Raw genomic sequence first — 24,720 nt, forward strand, 5'->3', positions numbered from 1 at the left:
TTTTAATTCGTTGTAGGTAATGGTAAAGGTATACTAGCTTTGTCATGAGGCCAATGTTTTTATCTAATATATTATATCAATAGTGTTACTTTTTTGGAGTTGTAAAATTTTGTTGACCTTTCTTCCCTACTTAAAAAGAACTCTTACATTTCTATTCAAATAGGTCATAAAATTTAGGCTCTATAAAGCTTATTGATACTAAAATGTTCAACAAGGCATGAGATTTACCAGAAAAGATTCGATAATAAATTTTGCTCTGCTATTTGAATGTGTATATCCATCCTCGTCCGAATAAAGTATGTTAATAACTCTTGAAAATATTATTGCCCGCATTAAAATGGGCATTGGAACAGCAATTAGATGAAGACATGTTTCATTTACGTCCTTCCATGCATCAACCACTTGCTTATGAAGTTTAACACAACCTTCTTGCTCTGATCAACTATATTGCCATGTAATATTCGACCCAGAAGCAACATGTTCCCTTTCTTGCTCAACCTAAAAAAGAAAAACATATAAGTAAATATAGTTTACTTTTAAAAAGTTTTAAAAAGTTAAATTTTGTTAGTATTGCTTTTGAATGATAGTAAACCTTGTGGGAAACGACATCGTCCATGAGTTTACAAACGATTGTTGAGGCTTTAATAATTTTAGGTCTTCTAGAAACCCATTGAAGTACCTCATTGGTTACCATGTTGTCCATGCCAAGTAGTGAAATGCTTATAAACAGGGTATAACCCATGGTATATAATGTCAATTTTATGTTCTCCTTAAAATTTGGTGTGTAATTTTTGCTTAATCATTTAGCTTCGTAGATGTAGGATTCCGCTAGTTTCTTTATCTGTTATGATCAACGAAAATTAAAAAAAAAAAAATCTTATATACAAGAATGAGGAGGAGAAGAAGATATAGGAGGGAGGAGAAGAAAGTTTACCTCTTCTTCCCTCATATGAATGTGGAGTGAACTTTCATCCTTATCTATCTCTTTACTAATTTCCCTATAAAGATCTAACTTTCCTATATAAAAAGGTTTCATGTACTCATGGAGTACATTGACCATGCTTCTATCCCACTTGAAAAATTTAATGACATCATCGTTAATAAAATCTACAACTTTATTTTAAATATGGATTATTCCCATATAAAAAATTTATATGGTGTTTTTAAAGAGTGTGTAGTACGATGAACAAAAGAATTAGTATTATGTAAGCCGAACTTTTAAGCTAAAATCTTCATAATTTGAATGAATTTTAGTGACCTTTGAATAGTTGGAGTGAGGACTTGGAGTTCTTCGAATGTTCCATAAGCATAAGTAAAATTGAAGAAATGGCAATTACTTTAGTTAACATTTTTCTTTCAACACTGAACTAAGGTTCAAAGTATACCCCCAATGTTCATAAGTAACACTCAACAATTCTGTCTCTTGCAAAAGGAAAATTGGTTTGGACGTTTAAATCCTTCCATCACCTATACAATATGTATATAAGATGCAAATATAATTAGTGGAGAAAAAACCGTTTAATTTTTTAAAAAAATCTTCAAATCCTACCATCACCTATATAGTAGGTAAGCAATTCTAATTTATGTACACGTAAAAGAGTTGATATACAAATGAATTCAAAAGCTTAACATAATAGATCAAATAAGTGGAAAATGAATATTAATGGAAGAGAAAATGACATTAATATGGTTCCAGTCATATTTTAAATCATAAAAATCACTAATGAAGCCAAAAACTTAATCTAGTAAATTTAATTATTTGAACAGTGTAATGAGTGTAATGAATGTGAAGTTAAAAATGCTAAAGAAAACTTATAGAGAGAAAAAAAAACGATATAAAACTGTATAAACATTTAGATAATATAAACCTGATGACTTCAATCAACTTTTTCGAATGAAGTTTCTATAATATGTTGAAATCTAGTTTTGAGAATGTAAGCATAGTTTGAGAATGTGAAAGATCTCTTGATACATGGATATGTACCCTCTTGCCTTTAATCTAGGAATGACTTTTCTTAAAGGATATTTCAAGGCACTTATAACTTCAGTTGCAAAAACGGGGCGTGAGTTGGCTATAATATCTTTTAGATGTTTGACACTAAAAGAGCTTCGTCAAGGATATCTTCTCCATACACCCTCATATGTGCCGCTTCATATACACTTAAAATTTCTCTTGCATCCTCCGCTGGCGATTCTTTGAATTTTCAATTATTTTCTACAAATTTTATAAATATGTCTGCTCCAAATTCATGTACACAGAAACAACCATTAGTTTTTTATTATTTGCTTCATAAACAACTTTGTTTACTTGCAAATTAGTTCTTTATTATTTGCTTCATAAACAACCTTGTTTACTTGCAACAGCTTTCAAAGTCTTGATACATAATTTTTTTTTTATCTCATGCGTTGCAAATGATTATAAAACAACAATTTAAGAGTTGTATATGAATAAAATCACCACATGGAATTTTATAATCTTGTTGTGGAAGCAACCGAAATAGAAGTGAGACTGCGTGAAGATCATCATTACCATTACCATCAATACTTGTGAAGTCTCTATAGTTTGCATATATTTTTTCTAAGGCTTGATCAATCTCATTTTCAAAATGATAAAATACGTTTAACAGTTGAATCAACCAGACTTAGTATCTTAATAGGATTTCTATTAGAAATCATTAGCATCTTTTTCACTTCTGCAATTGTTTAACTTGTTCCTCTATTTTCAAACTCTATTCCCTGAAATTAAAAAGGAAAAAAAATAAATAAAGGAAGTTCACAACAAGAAAAAGACTAAAGGTTTAATATAATAAAGAAATAAGTAGACTTATACCCTATTTTTGAAGTTCGAGATTTTAAGAGATGGAACAGAAACGAGAGAAATTTGGCGAGAGATTTTCTGAAGAGGAGAGAAATTAGAGTAACATAAGTGAGTTTGAATGGATGGATGAACAATATTAAGTACATATTTAAATAAGTTTTACAACTTCTCAATTGAACCACTCTTACCACATAAAATTTTCTATTTTGTGCATAAAAAAACTGTGATATTTTGTAATTAAAAAAAATCAAATAATACCCAGCAACTTTTGCATTAAGAATAAATTTAAGTTTCTAACTAATAATTTTATATAGAAGAACTATTATTATGATTTTTTTTTTCTTTTTGTTTTGTGGTTGGTGTTTTTTTTTTATTTATTAGATTATCATTTATACATTATGCTTATTAAATATAGAAAATGAAAAAAAAAATATATATATATTAGATGTAATAGCCCAAAAATAAGTAAACAAATAAAAAGTTAAAATAATAATAATTAATTAATTAATTAAAATTAAAATTAAAAAAATTAAAAAAAAAAAATTCCCCCACCTCTCTCCACTAACATTTCATCCTTCCCACAATTATCTCTCCTCTACCCCTCCTATGCCAACTGGGAAAAAAAGAGAAACAGAAAACCTGCACAAGAAAAAGAAAAAACAGAAAACAACAATAGATCTAAGAACAAGTACATTGGCTATTGCAGATTTAGAGATTTTTGTTAGTCATTACGGTAAAATCCTATCTCAGATTTCCTTTTCCTTTATATTTTATAGTTTTGGTGATAAGAAATTAATTTAGGATCAAATCTTCTTTCCTATCTTTGACAGTATGTAATAATCAGATCCATATACAATTATTAGATTTTTGTTAGCATTTTAATCATACAAAATAAGGTTATAAGTTAGATTCAATAAAATTCTAGGTGGCAAATCTATAAACTAATACTTAAAATTGGTCAGTAATATCAGTTTACACAATTGAAAAACCTATTTACAGAATGAAAAATATTGAGAGAGGGAGGGAGATTGAGGAAAGATTTGTTAAATAGTATTTAATAATAAAAGGAAATATGTACGGCAGTGAGCTCCTCTCAATTTTAAAACCTATTTACCAATGAAAAAGATTAGGGAGAGAGGAAGGGAGAGTAAGGAAAGATTTGTTAAACAGTATTTAACAATAATAGGAAATATCAGACGTCAGTCAGCTCCTTTCAATTTTGTGTAACAGAAAATATTCAGAATTTTCATCAGAGGGGCAGTGAGCTTCTTTAAATTTTGTCCAACAGAAAATATCAGAATTTTAAGATGGCCAATGTAAATGAGAGTAATAATTTTATAGAGATAAAACTTGAAACTGATGTCATGAGCTCATATAGGTTGACTCGGATGTCAAATGACGGAATCGAACTTTCATTAAAGATATATTTGTGACAACGACTTAAGCTATCCAAGTAAGTGACCTTACTATCGGCATGGTTATATTTGATGTTGACACGTGCCCTGTGGTTCGGCACGTGTCATATATATTGATATGTGTGAATTGTCTGTGGATCGATATGCTTCCTATATGTTATGTTATGTTATTTATGCTGCTTAGTTGATGTGATATGAATGCATGTGACGATGTGTGGCCCTTGTACGATTTTGGCTTGTTGTATGAGTATTGAAATGCAACTGAATGAATTGTATGACATGAAATACGGTAAATTGCATGATACATAACCCCGCTAGGAATATGTATGATATGTAACGAAATGAGAATGAGAATGACACGTAAGCATGAAAACGTGACACGAGGTTATATTCATTAAATGATGACTGTAGGACTAGTGGGACCTTATGCATATTGTGTGATCACGCATTTGGGGGGATACCCCTATCCCATCACGAGGGTACGAACGCGTACATCCAAATGGCAGGACAACGATCGTTATGCCCTGCATAGCGCTGCCGTGACGGTTTTAGTTTTAACGGGTCCCGGTGGGCCCCCAGAGCATGCCCACCGGCTAGGGATAGTGGCCCAGCGGTGTGCGAACTAGCTGGTGAGCCCATACTCGCACGTATGGGCTACGTGTAGAGTATATGGTACACGTCCACGATTATCTATTAGGATTACACCGTAGGGAAAACGAAACGAAACGAAAAAGAAACGAAACGAAACAAAATGAAACGAAACGAAAGATAGGTCCCATCATATTATTGCATGTGATTGTTGCATTTAACCCCAATAGTGAGGTCACTTAATGAGTATTTCTTTAAATACTCAAGCCATGTGCTACTACATTTTTCAGGTTAAGACAAGGCATTCCTGTACGGCTGACGACGGCATCGCAACTCGAGATCATGGCACATGCATAGGATAGTGGCATTTATTTTCTTAGACTTAGGATAGAATATGATGTTTTAAACTTAAACGTTTATTTATTTTATTTCGAGTCTTTTGTTGTGTCGTTTTAAAGATGTTTTCGAAATACGTAAGTACATGGCTGTGTTTTAAGATAAAGGTTATGTTTTATGAAATTTAAATGAAGTCTTCCGCATTCAATGTTTATGGTATGTATAGAGTAGCGACCTTAAATTAAGTAGAAAATTTCGGGTCGTTACATTAGATATATATTTTTAAAATTATAATTTTAAGAATCGCACTCGATCACGTGAAAAAATATGAGACATAATTTCATATAATCAAAGGGTCAATTCACCACATAATTTCATATAATCAAAGAGTCAATTCAGTGAATGGATACCTGCACGTGGGCAAAAGCAAAATTTTTAACGGAATATCAGCAACACACTTATGAGTGGATGAAAGTACATTTTTATTATCGTCCATAACTCTAGAGCTTTCTATTTTGTTTATAGGGCAGGACGTAAGTAACGTAAGATGGTTGTTACACTTAAAATGATTAAACATAATGATAAGGATAATTTTTTTTTTTTTAGTTTAAACTGAAAGGATATTATTGAAATATTAAAAAATTAAGAAATATTTAAAAACTAATTACTAACGGTTTTGTAAGATTATTCTTGGGGTTTTTTTTTTATTATTATTATTAAAAAATTTGAGGATATTAATAAAAAAATAGTAGTAAAAACAAATAAAATCTAAGAAAATAAATTTAAATACCTGACAAAATCTAAACCACAAAAATGAACGTGAGACAAACTTAATTGAAATAATAATAATACTATACAATTAGATTATGATATTTTATTGGAGTTTAATTAGAATTCTGTATAAATGGAAATTAAAAAAATTATTAGATGAACTAAAATCATTATAACTATATAAATTAAAAAAAAAAAAAAAAAAAAAACTAAAACATACATCATTTATTTTACCCAATCATTTGTGCGGCCGTAAAAAAAAACATGTTTTTTTTTTTAAAGAATTATTAAGAGTCTGACAAAATTTTAATTAGAAAATTTTCAATTATAATGGTAAAGTGTAGTGATATGCTAAACGAGTAAATTATTTTAAAGTATAACGTGATAAGTTAAAGAAATTTAATTATATTAATATATTGATGCTCTCTCACACTTATAAGCTTGAAAATTTGTGGAAGGCCAAACAAATGTAAATTAATATTAATTGGTGAGGAACTGAAATCACAAAAATGTAATGTAACAGCCCTATATTTCTACCTAATCAGAGGTTCTACCGATGTTTTGTGCTCATCTCTTTAAATGCGAAATATAATTCTTAAATGCTCATCATAAATAGCAGAAAATTTAAAAGCCTTCCGAACATTTCAAATTGCTAGAAAACACTATCGAATTTATATGTTTCGAAACATAATGCTAGAATTTAAAATTAAAACAAAAACAATTATAAATGAAATAATTTAAATAATGAAGTGGGAACGTCCTATTCTAATCTAAGTTTAGGAATTTAAATATGAAACTACCCTATGCACGTGCCACAGTCTCTGATTATGATGCCGCCGTCAAACGTACATGGGCGCCTTGCCTTAACCTGAAAAATAATATGGCACATGACCTAAGTATTTCGAAGACTATTGGGGTCATGTTAATGCAATCACATGCAATCATGTTTTAGGAACCTATCTCTAGCTCATCTAGGGGTGACCTCCCGCCTCGGACAACTAAGGATGTGTAGTACTGCCCTACACACGACCCACACGTGCGAGTGTGAATTCCCAAGTGGGCTCGCATACCCACTAGACCCTCTCTGGTCAAGCTTGTTGGGTTTTATGTCCTAAAACTCATAGTTTGTAAACAAAGATATATTCTATTTTCAATAAAGTTATTATTGATGTTTATTCAGTAAAAATTGTTATTGAATAAAGTGAACTTTACGATCATTAATCTAAATCCAATAAACTAAGAACACTCTAGCTATAGTATGATTACTTGAACTATATGTAGAGACATAAGAGGGGATCAAGTTCAAGTATATAGTCAAAATGATCTATAGTATAAGGATAAGGCTGAGTACCTTATTCTGGGGACACTATGGATGCGGCCCACTTTTGTATATGATATAAACAATGTGATCACTAAATTGTACATGTGGAGACATGTGAGTGGGGGCGTCCTATGCAATGAGTATTGCATAAGATCGGACCATGAAGAAAACCACTCTCACTTTATAATGTCGTTTACTGTTGAGACTGATTTTCTTTTCATTCGATAACCTAGGTAACTCGGTTTTAATCCTGAGCTAACCATGAACTCCTGTTTATTCGAAATTATCCTTAGATTTGCATGGGTGAGAGTGGCTCTAGTTCGCCGACTCAACAGGTCTCCCATTTCAGGGGTAAGACTGGGTGAATAGCAGGGACGTGGGGTGCAAGACGAAGTTCACTCCTACCCACTTTTAGGGATAGAATAAAGGTAGTTCTCTTAAGCACGGACTCCAGGTCTTGAACAAGGGGCCCCACCCTCTCATTGGCCTGAGAGGGATTCGGTTTACTGGTTGGACCACAAACCAATTGTTCATTAGAGGATCAGTGAGACATAAGGAACAAGAAGTAACTTCAGGGGTAAAACGGTAAATTGACCCAGCTCTAGTTACGAACAACCTATGAAGGATCGACTTACTAATCATGGTTATATCAGATGGACAGAAATATATCTATAGTGAGGGGAGTGCAACTAGTAGGCTATAGTGGAGTGTCCTAGTAGTTAATGAATGTTGGTTAACCAGGTTAATGAGTTTAACCGGTTAATCTTAGATCGTTGGAGCCCATGATCTATAGGTCCATTAGGTCCCTCTACTAGCTCTTATCGGACTAAACCATAGAACAGTGTGACGAGTGAGTTCGAAGTGTTCGAATTCATATTAGGGAATATGCGTTACATATATACGATATATTTAACCGCAATTTTGTTTTATTTACGAATTAAACAAAAAGAGAGAATCTGAGATATTTAAATAAGATTTAAATATCTTAATCAATTATATGTCGGAATTGATTGGGATTGACATTTGAATTAATATTAAATATTAATTAAATAGTTTAATTAATCATTTAATGTTACTTTAATTTGAAATTCATTATTCAAATTAATTGTTGAATTAAAATGAAGAAAGTCAAAATGTTGACTTTCATCTAATGGAAAAATCCATGTTATTGGAATTTTGAGGTGTCAAAATTTGGTTTAACCAAACTTGCATGTTTGCCAAATAAACCCCACAAGTTTGAGCGGAATTTTGAGTGTCAAAATTTGGTTAACTCAAACATGCATGCTTGCCACATAATCCAAAACATTTGAGTGGAATTTTAAGTGTCAAAATTTGGTGATCTCAAATTTGCATGAACATGCAAACATGACTCTTTAAATAGAGTGATCATGATACATGGAAGGTCTTCTTCATCTTGGTGAAAAACCTTGAGAAAAACCTCTCACAAACACTCTCTTCACATATACAAAATCCCTCCCAAGTTTAGTCACTCACCGGATTCCACAATCCCGTTCTAAGGCCGGAGGATAGTGGAGAAGACACTAGTGGTGGTTCGAAACCGGTTCGTGAGGCAAAAGGAGTTTGAACTACAAAAGATTAGTATTTAAACTCATTAAGTTTTAATACTTATGAACATGCTAGTTATTTACAATAATTGATGTTCTAAAAGTGCCTAAGATCCAAATTGCTTCCGCATTTGTTAGATTAACACCATCAAAGCTAATCTATAGTGACGTCCGTAGGTCAGTGGAACCCTTGGTGTCAGTGCCTCATGAACACCCTCATCACCATACTGTGTGCGTTTGCACTCATCATCTTTGGGGGAAGTAGTCGTATGCTTATGAACATACAACATGCATTTGGTCCCTCTAAATCCCATCTTAACGTCTCTTCTGACACAACACTCTAGTCTCATCTCTTTGTTACACTATGTAACACATGGTCGTGGATATTTATATTAATATCATTTTCATGTTCTTAGGGTTGTGTCCTATGTCGATCTAACGACATGATGCAATATGGAAATCATCATCATATAACATACTCAATATGGAAAACATCATCATATTAAGGAAAATGTCATGCATACATCATACTCATCATAAAGTCATCAAGTGCATCAAACATAACATATACGTCATGCATCGAAACATAAATCACATACATATAACATGCATCACAGCTCAAACATCATACTCATACATCATCATACTCATAAATAATCGTAAAACATACGATTTCTAGTCTATCCTATAGTGAGGCCACTTACGTGGTTGGCCTTGGCCAAAGTACTCCCTAATTAGCTAAACGTATGCTCCCGTTCCTTGAGAGTTGCTTCAAACGTTGCCAGAGTTTATTTCCTATCACACCGTTTGTCACCTTCCGTTAGTATTTTACAATTAAATTAATAATAATTTAATAAACATGAAATATGACTCTAAAAAGACCTTAATTACCTTAATCAGGGCCAAAAACGGGTTTAAAAGGGTTGAAACAGTGGAAACCCGAGTAGCAACCGGAGAAGCTATTGGAGCATCGTCGGAGGGGGTGCGAGGTGTTTAAGCTGAAGGAGCGCCTACGCCATTGAATGCCAAGTGGCAGCAGTACAATATGGCACGTCGTGCAAGTGGCATCGGGTTGAGGCCAGTTCAGGTCGTTGGCGGTAGTGGGCCGCTGGCTTTGGTTCGTGGGCTGGGCCGCAGGCTAAGTTCGGGCCTTGGTTTGCTGGGCTGAAATGGGTTTAGGGTTACTGGACGGACTGATTTTTGGGCCTCGGATTACTGGGCTGGGTCACAAGTACTTGCGCTGCATGCCGGTTCGACTGGACCACGGGTTTGGTCTCAAATTAGTTCATATTGATCCAACTACAACCCTGATATAGGAATTGTTCCCAGCTATGATGCACACTATGGTAGCCACCCAACAAGCCAACAACTTGCAATCCACCAGAGGTGCAAGATATTTATGAGACTTCAAGTAGTATGACCCACGCATATTCAGTGGAACCACGAAAGACCCCATCGAAGCACATATGTTTATATCGTCTATGGAGATGATATTTTTACTGATGGAATGCCCAAACGATCAAAAAATGCCCTGCGCATCTCTCTTGCTGAAGAAGGATGCAGAGTTATGGGGGATGGACACCAGAGAAATCCTCCCCCCGATGGAAGTGTAATAGCATGGACACAATTCAAGGAAGTTTTCCAGAAAGATACTACCCCAAGGGAGCTCAGCTTAAGAAACAACAAGAGTTCACTCACCTAATACAGGATGGACACTCAGTGGATAGATATGCTCATAATGTCACGAGATTGAAAAGATTTGTGCCCTCCCTTGTAGATAAAGATTAGAAAATGACGAGAAAGTTCTTCATCGGTTTAGATTCAGAAATCCACCGCATGGTGGAAGTTATAACCCAAAGACTTATGAGGAGGCACTGAGAACAACCAAAGCTTTGAAAAAGCCTCAAAAGGAAAGACGTCGAAAATAAACGGTCGCTATCATTAGGAAGCGGCCTTACGAATCAAGGGAGACAGATCGTCAACTAGCGGCACATAGGCCTCAATATGTTGAAAGACGCCCAACTAGATACATGGACTGATACTCTAGAGAGAGAGAAAGGGTCCAAGAACCAGAGAAACCACTATGCCGCGAATGCGAAAAACAATACTAGGTAAATGTATGGTCGGATCTAGGATATGTTTTAGATGTGGTCGTGAGGGTCACATGACCAAATATTTCATCAGGAAAGGTATTGAGAATATAGTCGAACCACCCAAAGGCTTAGGTAGTGGCGAGTGAAAAGTATAAAACTACTCGCAGGAAAAAGCATATGCATCCACCAACAGGGATGCTGGAATATCAGACACCATTGTCACAAGTACACTATCTATACTGGGACATTATGCATTAACATTATTTGATTTTGGTTCTAGGAATTCCTTTATATCCGTATCTTTTTTTAGTCAAGTAGGGTTCACAGTAGAACCCTTATTGCAGGTGATATCTATAAATACTAGATCTAGTTACTGAGAATAGGTTAAAAGATGGACAAGTAATAGTAGCTGGATGAACCATAAGCGTAAACCTAAAAGTAATGAGTACGAAGAACTTCGTCGTCATACTATGAATGGATTGGTTACCCGAGAACTATGTCGGTATAGATTGCCACAAGAAAGAAGTGGTATTCTCATCACCAACCAGACCCAACTTTAAGTTTAAGGGAACCTATATCAGGGTCACCCCAAAGATAGTGTCGATGATGAAAGCTAAAAGACTAGTACAACAAAGAGGGTGGACTATATTAGCTTGTGCAGTAGACATGAAAGGAAAAAAGAAGACAATGGATATAGTACCAATAGTGAACGAATTTTTGGATGTGTTCCCAGAGAATTTATTAGGAGTTCCTCCATTTCAAGCCGTAGATTTCGAGATAGAACTTCTAACCAAGAACTGGACCCATCTCTAAAGCATCATACCATATAGCTCAAGTAGAGTTAAAGGAACTTAAAGCTTAAATACTAGACCTAATGAATAAGGGTTCCATCCGATCTATTATATCCCTTTGGGGTGTGCTGACATTGTTTGTGAAAAAGAAGGACGAATTGATGGGCCTATGCATTGACTACAGGGAGTTAAAGAAGAGAACGATAAAGAACAAGTACACACTCCTTTGCAACGAGGACTCATTTAACCAACTCTGAGAGGCGACGGTATTTTCCAAGATAGATCTTTGATCAGGTTATCACCATATTAAGATCAAGGAAGGGAATGTACTTAAAACAGCCTTTCGAACAAGATATGGCCACTACGAGTTTGTAGCGATGTCATTTGGCCTTACCAACGCCCTAATGTCTACACACGTTTGTTATCGTGTTCATAGATGACATCCTAATAAACTCGAGAATGGATCAAGAGCACCAAGAACACCTCTAAAAAGTCCTAACTATCTTGAGAGAGAACAAGTTAGATGAAACGTTCTCTAAATGTGAATTTTGGCTACGAATAGTCTCATTCTTAGGAAACGTGGTGTCAAAGGACATGATTTCAGGAGACCCCACTAAGATAGAAGTTGTCACTAAGTGGAAACGCCAAACTACAGTTATTAAGGTAAGAAGTTTGCTAGGGCTAGAAGTCTACTATCGAAGGTTTGTACAAGATTTCGCTAGAATAGGCTCACCTCTTACACAGTTGACAGGAAAGGCGTACATTTCGTATGAAATGATGCATGTGAGGCTAGCTTCTAAGACTTAAAAGAAAGACTAGTGTCAGCTCTAGTGCTCATAGTGCCAGAAAGCTTAGAGGGATACATAATCTACAGCGATGCTTCAAAGAAGGGATTAGGGTGTGCATTGATGTAACACAGTAAGGTTGTTGTGCACGCGTCACACCAACTGAAGGAATATGAAAAAAAATTATCCCACACATGACCTAGAATTGGCCGCAGTAGTGTTCAAATTAAAGATTTGACGAAACTACCTTTATAGCAGAATTCGTGAGTAGATGCCTTCTTGAGTAGACCCAAATCTACATCGGAGAAGAGCCTAAAATACTTCTTCACCTATAAAGAATTGAACATGAGGCAAAAAATATGGATGAGATTTGTGAAGGACTACGATATAGATATCCAGTGTCACTCTGGAAAGAAAAACGTGGTCGCATACAAACTAATTTATAAAACGCCACACTCGTCGACCGTCATCACTAGAGAGCAACGAGTACAAGCCGATTTCAAGCGAGCTGACATAGCTGTAGTAACTGAGGGAGTCATAGCACAGATGACTCGACTCAAAGTGCAGCCCACGCTCAGAAAAAAGATTATTGACTCCAGATAAGAGAACTCCAGCCTAAATAAGATATTGAGTCAGCTAATAGTGGGATTAATGGATAGTTTTTCCAAATCATCATATGGTGGACTACTATGTCAAGGAAGACTATGTGTCCCAGTAGTGATGGAAGAATTAAGAAATGAGATATTGATTGAGGCACACAACTCACCAATTGTCTATAGATCCTGGCGGCACCAAGTTGTACCAAGACCTTAAACAGCATTACTTGTTGTGAAGTATGAAAAAGTATATAGCAGAATTCGTGAGTAGATGTCTGGTGTGCCAACATGTAAAAGCTCCTGGGTAAAAGATGGCAGGATTATTGCAATCTTTAAGTATACCAGAGTGGAAGTGGAAAAATGGTTTTCATAGTGGGTTTACCTAGGACACTGAAAGGCTATACAATAATCTAGATAATTGTCAACAGATTAACAAAGTCGACCCACTTCCTACTGGGCAAGAAGACATATACAGTGGACGACTGGGCTCAATTTTATGTGAAGGAAACGTGAGGTTACATCAAGTTCCAGTATCAATAGTGTCGAATAGAGACCCCTACTTTACATCGGCATTTTGATGAGGACTCCAAAACGTATTGGGTACTTGTCTCGACTTTAGCACTGCCTTCCATCCGTAAACGAATGGTCAAATGGAGCATTTATATCAAATTCTAGGAGACATGCTACGAGCATGTGTAATGAACTTCACTGCAAGTTTCTCCCCGCCGATGACGTATAAATAGTCCAATGGTTGTGTGAAGGAGCATTTGCTTACCCTCTATGTATACATACTTGATGGCTGTTAATTCTCACGCTGGAATAGGCCTCTATTGATCATTACCACGATTTAATGTGTCAACGGTGTACTCATCAGAAATTTGATCATTACCACGGTTTAATGTGTCAACGTTTGGCGCAGCGTGGGGGTCGAGAAGGCGTGGCTGAAAGGTTGGAACGAGAATTTTGGCTTCTCGACGAAATTCTCGCATGTTTTCCATTGACTAAATCTTTTTGTGGCCTCAACATGCTCACTTTGATATCAAGTTGGCATAAGGGTTCATCTAATTGTCCTTTTTGTCTCTGATTAGCCTCCTATAATCGATATGAGCACTATTATAACAAATATTTGGAAACTTCCTTGAATATCTGATTCCTGGGAACTACTTAAGCTAGGAGGGATTAGTGAGTCCAATGACATCACTCTAACTCAATAGACTTAATACTAGAAAGCAATTGACTTAACTAAAGTTATGTTGGTTTCTAGAACCATTTCACCTAGAGGACGTGAATGAGAACGAAGAGGAAGGTGACGATTCCCAGAGGTAGAGGAAGAGGTGGGGGTGAATAGAGCCCACCTCATTAAAGTTCAGTAACTAGGACGGATGCAGTTATGCCACCTCAAGCTGTGCCACCAGTAGTAGCCCCAGCTATGGAAATAGATCCCACTACCAGCTTAATGTGGGAATCGTTCTAGGTTATGATGCAAATGATGATGGTTACTTAACAACCCAATAGCTCACCCGAGGAGCGAGATATTTACGAGACTTCAAGTAGTATGACCTGCGCAATTTCAATGGGACCATGGGAAACCCAACTAAAGCCCATATGTGGATTTCACCAATGGAGACGATATTTCTGTTAATGGAATGCCTAGATCTCCTAAAGTGTCCTGTGATTCACATTCACCGTGAATGACGCAAAATTACGGTAGATAGACAATAGAAAAATTCTAAGATCTGATGGGAGTTTTATAGCATGGACATTGTTCAAGGAGACATTCTTAACCGTACTGGCCCAAATAAATAAACAAAATTATTTCTCCACTAACCCTTTCCACACCTTTCTCTACTGACCTCTCATCCCTATCTCAATTATCTCTCCTCAACCCACCCAACACAATGTCACATATCCAGTAAAAGGAAAGAAATAGAAAAAAAATATATATATTTCATATTTGAGAAAAAAAAAAAGAAAATAGCCTTCACAATAGATTTACTTGAAGAGAGATCTGGTCATATTTACTTAGAGAGAAAAAGGAAAACAGGTTTAACATGAGGAAAGAGAGAAAAGTTTATTGGCAAGTTAGAAGAAAAAATCTAAGTCTTTTATTGTCTATTCCATTGGAGAATGGATTAAAAATTGACCAATAATATAGGTGAATAAAATTAAGCAAAATAGAGGGTAGATGGGAAAGAAAGAAGATACAAATAGAAATAAAAAAATGGAAGATTCGCTAAGGGGATACAAAAAGAAGAATAAATACATCCAGAAAGAAAAAAAAAAGGAAGATTCATATAATAGAATTAAACCATGAAACAAAAGAAATAAAGAGGTCAAAAAAGTACATAATATTGATGGAACTGAGAACAATTTAAGCTAATCACGTAAGTGGTTTTACTATAAGATAGACTAAAAATTGTATAAATTATGATGATGTATGAGTTGTATCGTATGATGTCTTGTACTAGTATATGATGATGTATGATCCAGGATGATGTATGAGTTATGATGATGGATGAGCGGTGTCGTATGATGTCGTATACTAGTATATGATGATGTATGAGTTATAATGTTTGAGATAGTATGATGATGTGCGTAATATATGTATATTTTGATATACTTGATATTCCTTGATGCACTTTGTGCGATATAATGAATATGATGATTGCATGATATTTGTCGATGTTTTTCATATTTAGCATGTTGTATGATGATGAGTGCTATATTGCATCATGTAAATAGATCGACATAGGACACAACCCTAAGAGCACGAAAATGATATTAATATAAATATCTACGAGTATGTGTTGCCTAGAGTAACAAGAGATGAGAATAGAGGATTATGTCAAAAGAGATGTTATGATGGGATTTAGAGAGACCTCATGCATATTTTATTTCATAAGCATAGGGCTACTTCCCCTAAATATGATGAATGCGGACGCGCAAAGTATGATGATGAGTTCGAATGCGCACAATATGACTAGCAGAGTGTTCATGAGGTGCATGACACTATGGGGTTCCGCTGACCTTCAAACGTCGAGACAGATTAGCTTGACTAGAGGGTCCAAGGGGTGTGCGAGTGCCCTGGAGATTCACACTCGCACGTGTGGGTCGTGTGTAGGGAAGCACTACACATGCAATTTGTTTGAGACTTGAGGCTACCCCTAGATGAGCTAGAGATATGTCCCTAAATCACGACTACATGTGTTTGCGTTTGCATGGCCCTTATAGTGGGGCCACTTACTAAGTATTGTTTGAAATACTTAGGCCGTGTGCCACGTCATTTTTCAGGTAAAGGCAAGACGCACTTGTACGGACGACAGCGACATAGCGAGTAGAGACTGTGACACAATCATAGGGTAGACACATATTTAAATTCAGTCATTTATGTTAGAATAAGTTGTTTTGCATTTCATTATTTTAAATTATTTTATATATATATATTTTTTTTAATTTCGTATTTAAACACGTAAGACCACGACTCTGTTTTCTAGAGAATAGGTTGTTTTAAATGTTTTCGACATTTATATTAAAGATTTCTTTTAAGAGTTATATTTCCTCATCAGAGATGAGCATGAGACGTTAGTAGCGACTCTGAGTATGTAGAAATTTAGGGTCATTACATTAACACAATACAATCCAAAGGTAGCCCGACTCAAGAAGCAATATGAGTTCATCCACCTAACACAGGGTGGACATTCTCTAGATAGTTAGACCCATGAATTCATGAGGTTGAAGAGGTTCACGCCTTCACTAGTGGACACCCATCAAAAAATGACTGTGAATTTTGTTATAGGTTTAGACTCAACGATCTGCCACATGATGGAAAACATAGACCCGATCACCTAAGAAGACACATTAAAAATAGTTATAGGTTTGGACTCAAAGATGAAGTACGCTAGGAATGAATGGTTATTGTAATAGCCCAAAAAAAAATAAAAATAAAAATAAATAAATAAATAAAATCATAAATAATGAAATAAATATACAAATAAAAAAATAAAATAAAAAAAAAAAGTTAAAAAAAATAATAATAAATAAATAAATAAAAAGAAATAACTTTTCCTCCCTCCTCTCTACTAACATGTCATCCCTCCCTACGATTATCTCTCTTCAACCCATCCTTACACCACAAAGTAATAGTTACGGCAAAAAGAAACAAAAAAAAAAAAAACAACAATTGTCAAATTTCCTTGAGAAAAAAAGAAAATGAGAATGACTTTTAGCAAGTTGAGATTCAATGGATATTTAAGTGAAGATAGATCTGATCAATAAAGTATATATTAAATTTTCATTTTCTTTCTTCCTATTTTTTTTAAAATATCACAACCAATTAGAATTAGAACTTCATTAAATTATTACAATAGTTTAGTTTGAGTTAGAAACTAAATGTTAATGATTTATATGAATTCTATGAATTCTAGTCAATTATATCAGATTAGTCATATTAGATTAAAATTTGTGAATAGAAACACTCAGACAAAGAAAGATTTAGAAACAAGGATCCACAGAAACACAGGAAAAAAAAAGGAAGATTCAAGAATTAAAAACCACAAACTAAATATAGAGAGAAAGGTAAATACAGAGAGTAGTATAAAGCAAACTCTATCTACTTTTTCATACACCAGTAACCATGGAAAATAAGATTTTTAATAAAAATATAATCATACATGTATAGCATTTCAAGACTTTTAACAATGGACCAATGTAAATGAGAGAAATAATTTTATAGAGTTCAAGATTGAAACTGATGTCATGGGCTCACATAGATTGACTTGGATTTCAAAGGACAAAATCGAACTTTCATTAATGATATATTCATGACAACAACTTAAGCTAACCAGGTAAGTGACCTTACTATAAGCATGGTTATATTTGATGTTGACACGTGTTTGTGGTTCTGCACGTGTCATATATACTGATATGTGTGAATTATCTGTGAATCAGTATGCTTATATTATGTTTATGTTATGTTATAATATGTGAATTGTATGATAATAATTGTGGTACGATGTGTCCAAGGATATGTTTGAGATAGGATACGAGAAGGATGCACAAAACGAAATGTAACGATAGGAGTAAGATACGTTCATGAAACATTAAGGTTAAGTTACATACCGGAGTGCTATGGATAGGAGAGATTGATGAAAAAATATGGTTAGGATATGGGTAGAAAGGGATAGGTTTGTGATAGATTGATAGAACAATAGCGTTAGGATACGTTCCTGTGATGATATGACTAAGGTACATTCACATAACGATATGACTGTGATAGGTTGAATGTTAAGGCTATGATAAGTTAGGAAACGATATGACCACGAAGTGTTTACGATATGACATATTTATTATACGATATATTGTGATGTGATGTGTTATGTTTAGATTGTTTTGTGTGACCATTGAGGTAATTGTTGTATGAATTACATGTTATGAAATGTCATGTTATAAAAGCATGGAGCGTTATGTTATGTTTTCTAAATTGTATGTATATAGCATGTTATGAATGACATGATATCACGATAAATGAAATGAAATGTAACCCCGTTAGGATTATGTATGATACATAGACTAAAAAATGAGAAATGACATGTTAAGCATGAAAGATGATAGCGAGGTTATATTCATTAATGATAAAAGTAGAAATATTGGAGACCTCATGCATTATGTGTGGTCATACATTTGGGGGATACCCATATTCCATCACGAGGGTACGGATGCGTACATCCAATGGCAGGACAACGATCGTTATGTTTTGCATAGCGCTGTCGTGGCGGTTACTAGTTCTAACGGGTGTCCGGCCTAAGGAGCTCCCAAAGTATACTCGCCCGACAAGGAAAGTGGCCCGGTGGTATGCGAATTGACTAGTGAGCCCATACTCGCATGTATGGGCTGTGTGTAGAGTATATGGTACACGTCCAAATTACCTGTTAGGACAGCACCGTAAGAAAATAGATTGAAAGAATTGGTCCTGTCATTGCATTCGCATGTTCTTGCATTTAACTCCAATAGTGGGGTCACTTACTGAGTATTTCTTTAAATACTCAAGCCATGTGCTACTACATTTTTCAAGTTAAGGCAAGGCATTCCTATACAGCTGACAACATAATCGCTACTCGAGACCATGGCACATGCATAGGATAGTGGTATTTATTTTCTTAGACTTATGCTAGAATAGAATGTTTTTAACTTAACATTTATTTATTTTATTTAGTCTTTTGTTGTGTCGTTTTAAAGATGTTTTTGAAACACGTAAGTCTATGACTGTGTTTTAAGATAAAGGTTATATTTTATGGAATTTAAATGAAGTCTTCCGCATTCAATGTTTAGGATATGTATACGGTAGCGACCTTAAATTAAGTAGAAAATTTCGAGTCGTTACAGTTATTGTCAGAGGAAAGTGACCATACGAACCGAGGGACTTAGACCACCGTCCACCAACGCGAAGGTCCCATATGCTGAAAGATGCCCTCCTAGACATGAGGATAGGTACCCCAAAGACCAAGGAAGGGTCCAAGAGGCTGAGAAACCACTGTATCATGAATGTGGGAAACAACACTGAGGTAGATGTATGGCCAGATCTAGGGCCTATTCTGGATGTGAATCGTGAAAGCCACATTGCCAAGTACTGCACTAAGAATGGGACAAAAAACCCAGTCGAACTACACAGAGGTTCAGGTGGAACTGAGCGAACTATGCAAATCCTCTCATGACAAGAGCTTATTCATCAACCAATAGGGATGCTGTACGTCTGGATTAGGGTTTCCTTATCGATAGGTTAGTATCATTTCCATTTAGTAGCTATTAGTATAGGGTTTTTATGATTTTACTTAAAAGTCCTAGAAAATGTGTAAGACCAAAGTTATGTTTTTATTATAAAATTTTGAATGAATTATTTTCACATAAAATTGTCTTTTAGTAACAACTTTAAGATAAGTAGAAATCTAGGGTTGTTATATGATCAGTAAACAACATGAACCTGAAAAAATTCTATGTTCGGAATTTAAAATCTAGATTCAGTCAGTAGTGGCTCTGACATCTTCCTACATCCCCCATAACATAGTCTGAGTTTACCATCCGGCAAAAAAATGAAATTCTATTATAAGTTTAAATAGGATATCCCACCTAGATCATGAAAATATAATATCATGATGTATCACATAAATAAGAGATTTAGGGTGACTTAAGGTACAATACAAAGATAGGTAGAACATTACCTAGACTTTTCGGCATCCTATTAGACTCAGGGTCATAATTTTTTTTTTTTTTTTTGATTCAGCTTACTTGCCTTGGCTATATCCTTCGAGCAAAGACATAAGTTCTTAGGTTCATGGTTTTGACTCTAATCGTGAGGCACAACCTAAACATACAACGTTGTACTTTATTCAAAAGGGTTTATTTCAAAGTACGTAGGTCATTGTCATGCTAAATCATCTTAAGGTCATGCATAATCATCTTTAAGGTCAGGCATAATTCATTTGTACTAACAATAGGTATCATGTAAATTTTGGTGTCATTCAAAATTCATTAGATCAATACTTCTATAACTTTCGTCAACTTTCGTCATTTTTAACTTTATCATTGGTTTATGTCCTAACATACTCCTATAACCTTCAAATTTCTCGTGAATTATAAATGAATGATATTATGCCACGCTATAAAATTTCATGCGCAATAAATATCATGTAATGGGTTAGTTTCATGATTTACCCGATTTTAGGTTGTATTAGGTGTTTACCAAGTAAAATGTCCAATTGATTTCCATAAAATGTAGCCCTTAATTTAATCTTTTCATATTCACTTTATAATTAGTAAACTTAATTTTCTAGGTCTATTCAATCAATTCCTACAAATATTTCTTAAGAAAATATTAGGATGACTACTTACTTACTCGATCATGTTCGTTTTAAGTCCTTTCCAAACTCAAAATTCTACAAATTTTCTTCAATATTTCTTTGATTGTGTTAGATTTCTAGAATTGTTAGAATTTTTGCAAGAACAACCATTAAAAATGTTACTTTGGCTTAAAATCGAGGTAAGATTAGAAAAACCAGGGCATGACAGGTTCAACGCCACGTCATCATGTTCGTTCTCAAAATAGAAGAAAAATTTGTTGCCTTACCTCTCTTATTTGAAAACTTGAATTGCCCGCCCTTAAACTTTAAGCTCCAACATTCATACAGTGGTTCGGTTGAGTTTGTTTCTTCATCAAACTTTAAGCGTGAACGTCTATGAAGGTGTATGAATTAGTTTCATGCAATTTGGTAAACGGTAGGAGATAAAAATTGGGGAATAAGGTTCACTCACCTATTGGAAACCTAGAATTCATTTCCTTTTTACTTCTCCACCGTTAGAAAAGTCAACTTAATGATCAGGCTAATCCATACCTCATCAATTCTCGATTCTTTCATGAAAAATATTTCATTAGTCTCATAAAGTTAATCCATTTGGTTTTATTTCATAATCTTAGGAGAGAATTTTTAAATTTTCAAAAACCAAAGAAAAACTTACTCGTAAGCTGGAGGATAAATTTGTCTTTAGAGCTCGAATTTGATTCTCCATCAAAACTGGTCTTCTAGAACTTAATTAGGGAAATTTGTCCTAAGTAGTTTTAACCCGATCTCTTTTTGTAACACTCAATTCCAACGATGTATTAAATACAAAAAAATCTTTTAAAATCTAAATTCTAATATTTTGTTGAGAAGCTTAGAGACTAAATTTGAAGATGAGGAATATAAAATAAAATTGTAAAAAATTAGGAAAATCTGTGAAAGTTAAAGGAGAGGAGGGTTAAAGTCATGGATAGTTTGTGGCTAAAACTTCTTAGGACGTTAATTTGGTATTGAAACTAAAATTGACTACTAGATGAGAGATGAGAGATGAGAGGCTGTAGATTTGTTATTATTATTATAGTTTTTTATATTTGACCAAATTGAATTGCTTGTATGGATACAAAATAAGAAGAAAATACAACAAAAGGGACAAAAGAGGCTCAAGGAGTGGCTAAGACACTCTCACCATCAAGATAAAGGACTTATTTTAGGTTTAAATTTTAAGTCTCACAAATCTAAAATATATTCATCAAGGATTTTCATCAAGGTATTGGATTGATGAGAAGAGATTCGATAAAAAATTTTGTTCGCCCATTTGCATTTGTATATCCATCCTCATCAAAATACATCACTTTCAGAACTCCGCAAACGTTCACGACTCGCATGAGAATAGGCATTGGAACATCGATTGGATGAAGACATGCTTCATTTATGTCCTTCCATGCATCAACCACTTGCTTATGAAGTTCAACACAAGCTTCTTCCTCTGAACAACCATATTGTTCCATGTAACATTCAACCGCTGAAGCAACATGTTCCCTTTGTTGTTCAAACTGAAACAGAAAAACAAGTAAATGCAGTTTACTTTAAAAACATTCAACTTTATTTGTGCGGCTTTCCAAGAATAGTAAACAATATATACCTTGTGAGAAACGAGGTCATCCATGAGTCTGCCAAGTATTGATGTGCTTTAATAACTTTAGGTCCTCTAGAAAACCATTCAATTACCTCATTTGTTACTATGTCACCCATACCAATGAGTGAAACGCTTGTAATCAAGAAATAACTCGAGCTATATAATCCACATTCCATGTATTCTTTAAATTTTGGTTTGTAATTTTTGTTTAACCATTTAGCTTGTTTGAAGTAGGATTCGGCTAGCTTTTTTATCTGTAAAAATAAATGAGAACCTGTAACTCTTTATTTATATGTATAAAACTAAAGGCAAGAAGATAGAGGAGAGAGACAAAGAGAAAGCTTACTTCTTCTTTCACCATATGAATATGGGGCGAACTTTCCTCCTTTCCTATTTCATCGCTAATTTCTTTGTAAAGATTTAACATTGCTATATATAAAGGTTTCATGTACTCGGGAAGTATATCAATCATGCATATATTCCATCTGAAAATTCAATAACATCATTATTCATAAAAAGTTTCATTTCAAAAGATGAAAAAGTGTCTTGTTTTTACTTTCTATTTCTAAAAATAGTATTAAAACTCTATCTAAATTTGAAATATTGAAAAAACAATTTTTAAAAAATATTTGTATTTTATTTTTAAAGATAAACAATAAATTTATTGATAGGTAGGTCAAGCTTTTAAGGCTAAGATCTTTGCCAAATACCTTTGAATTGTTTGAGTGAAGGTTTGGAGTTCTTCAAATGTTCCATAGGCATCATATGTATCATCTAAAATTGAAACAATGGCGATTATTTTGGTCAATATTTTCCTTCCAACATTGAACTGAGGTTCAAAGTATGCACCCAATGTCCAAAAGTAGCACTCAACAATTCTATCTCTTGCATAAGGAAAATTTGTTTGGACGTTCAAATCTTTCCACCACCTATAAAATATAAAATATGTAAATAAGAAGCAAATACTATTTGTAGAGGAGAAAGTGCCTACAATTTAAAATAAAATAGTACCAACCAATCCAAATCTATATAGAAAAAAATATAGATTGAAATTCAGTTTTGAAAAAGCCAGCAACCTTGGAGAATGGGAAGGATCTTCTTGGTACATGGATATGTACTCTCTTGCCTTTAATCTTGGAAGGGCTTTTCTTAGTGGCCATTTCAAGGCACTCCCAATTTCCTCAGCAAATTTAGGATTTGAGTTGGCAATAATATTTTTGAGATGTTTGACACTAAAATTAAGAGCTTCCTCGAGGACATCTTCTCCATGCACCTCATATTTGCTGCTTCATATAGACTTAAAATTCCTCTTGCATCCTCCGCTAGTGATTCTTTGAACTTTCCATTACTTTCTATAAATTTTGTGAATATGTCTGCTCCAAATTCGTGTGCACAAAAAGAACCATAAGTTCCTGAGCTTTTACTTCTTAAACAACGTTGTTTATCTACAATAGCTTTCAAAGTCCCGATATATAAATTTTATTATCTCATGTGTTGCAAATGATTATAATACAATAGTTTAAGAGTTATATATGAATAAACTTACCACATGGAATTTTATAACCTTGTTGTCTAAATAGTCGAAATAGAAGAGAAACATCGTGAAGATCCTCATCGCCATCAATACTTGTGAAGTCTCTATAGTTTGCATATATTTTTTCTAAGATTTGATCGATCTCATTTTCAAAATGATAAGATACGTTTAACCGTTGAATTGAATCAACCAAACTTAGTATCTTAAAAGGATTTCTATTAGAAATCATTAACATCTTTTTTACTTCTCCTTTCAACTATTTAGCTTGTTCCTCCATCTCAACATTTATATTATGAAATTAAAAACAAAGAAGTCAAAAAACAAAAAAAAAAAAAAAAAAAAAAAAAAAAAAACTAAAAGTTTAATATAATAAACAAATAAGTATGATTATACTATAATTCATGAACATAGACGATTGATTTACCATTGCTTCAAATGGCAAGGAAAGGAAATGGTCCTTCCATATGTTTGGATGAAAGTTTGCAATAGGACGACTGACTTCAGTAGTATTTTGTCTCTTCATAGATGAAGCAGAAACAAGAGAATCATTTCATTTTAAGAGAAGAGGGAGAAATTAGGGTAACTTCATTATCGAATGAGTTTCAATGCATCGATGAACAATATTGAACATTAAGAGTACAT

At 34.2% G+C, this 24,720-nt stretch overlaps 2 pseudogenes; both read right to left on the reverse strand.

Annotated features, from left to right (window-relative positions):
• Nucleotides 1–207: 207 nt before the first annotated feature.
• Nucleotides 208–2,676, reverse strand: LOC111435899 (annotated as a pseudogene).
• A 19,494-nt stretch (nucleotides 2,677–22,170) lies between these two features.
• LOC111435900 lies at nucleotides 22,171–24,322 on the reverse strand (annotated as a pseudogene).
• Between the last annotated feature and the right edge of the window lie 398 nt (nucleotides 24,323–24,720).

Source organism: Cucurbita moschata, unplaced genomic scaffold, assembly GCF_002738365.1.
Source record: "Cucurbita moschata cultivar Rifu unplaced genomic scaffold, Cmos_1.0 Cmo_Scf00051, whole genome shotgun sequence".
Lineage (NCBI taxonomy): Eukaryota > Viridiplantae > Streptophyta > Magnoliopsida > Cucurbitales > Cucurbitaceae > Cucurbita > Cucurbita moschata.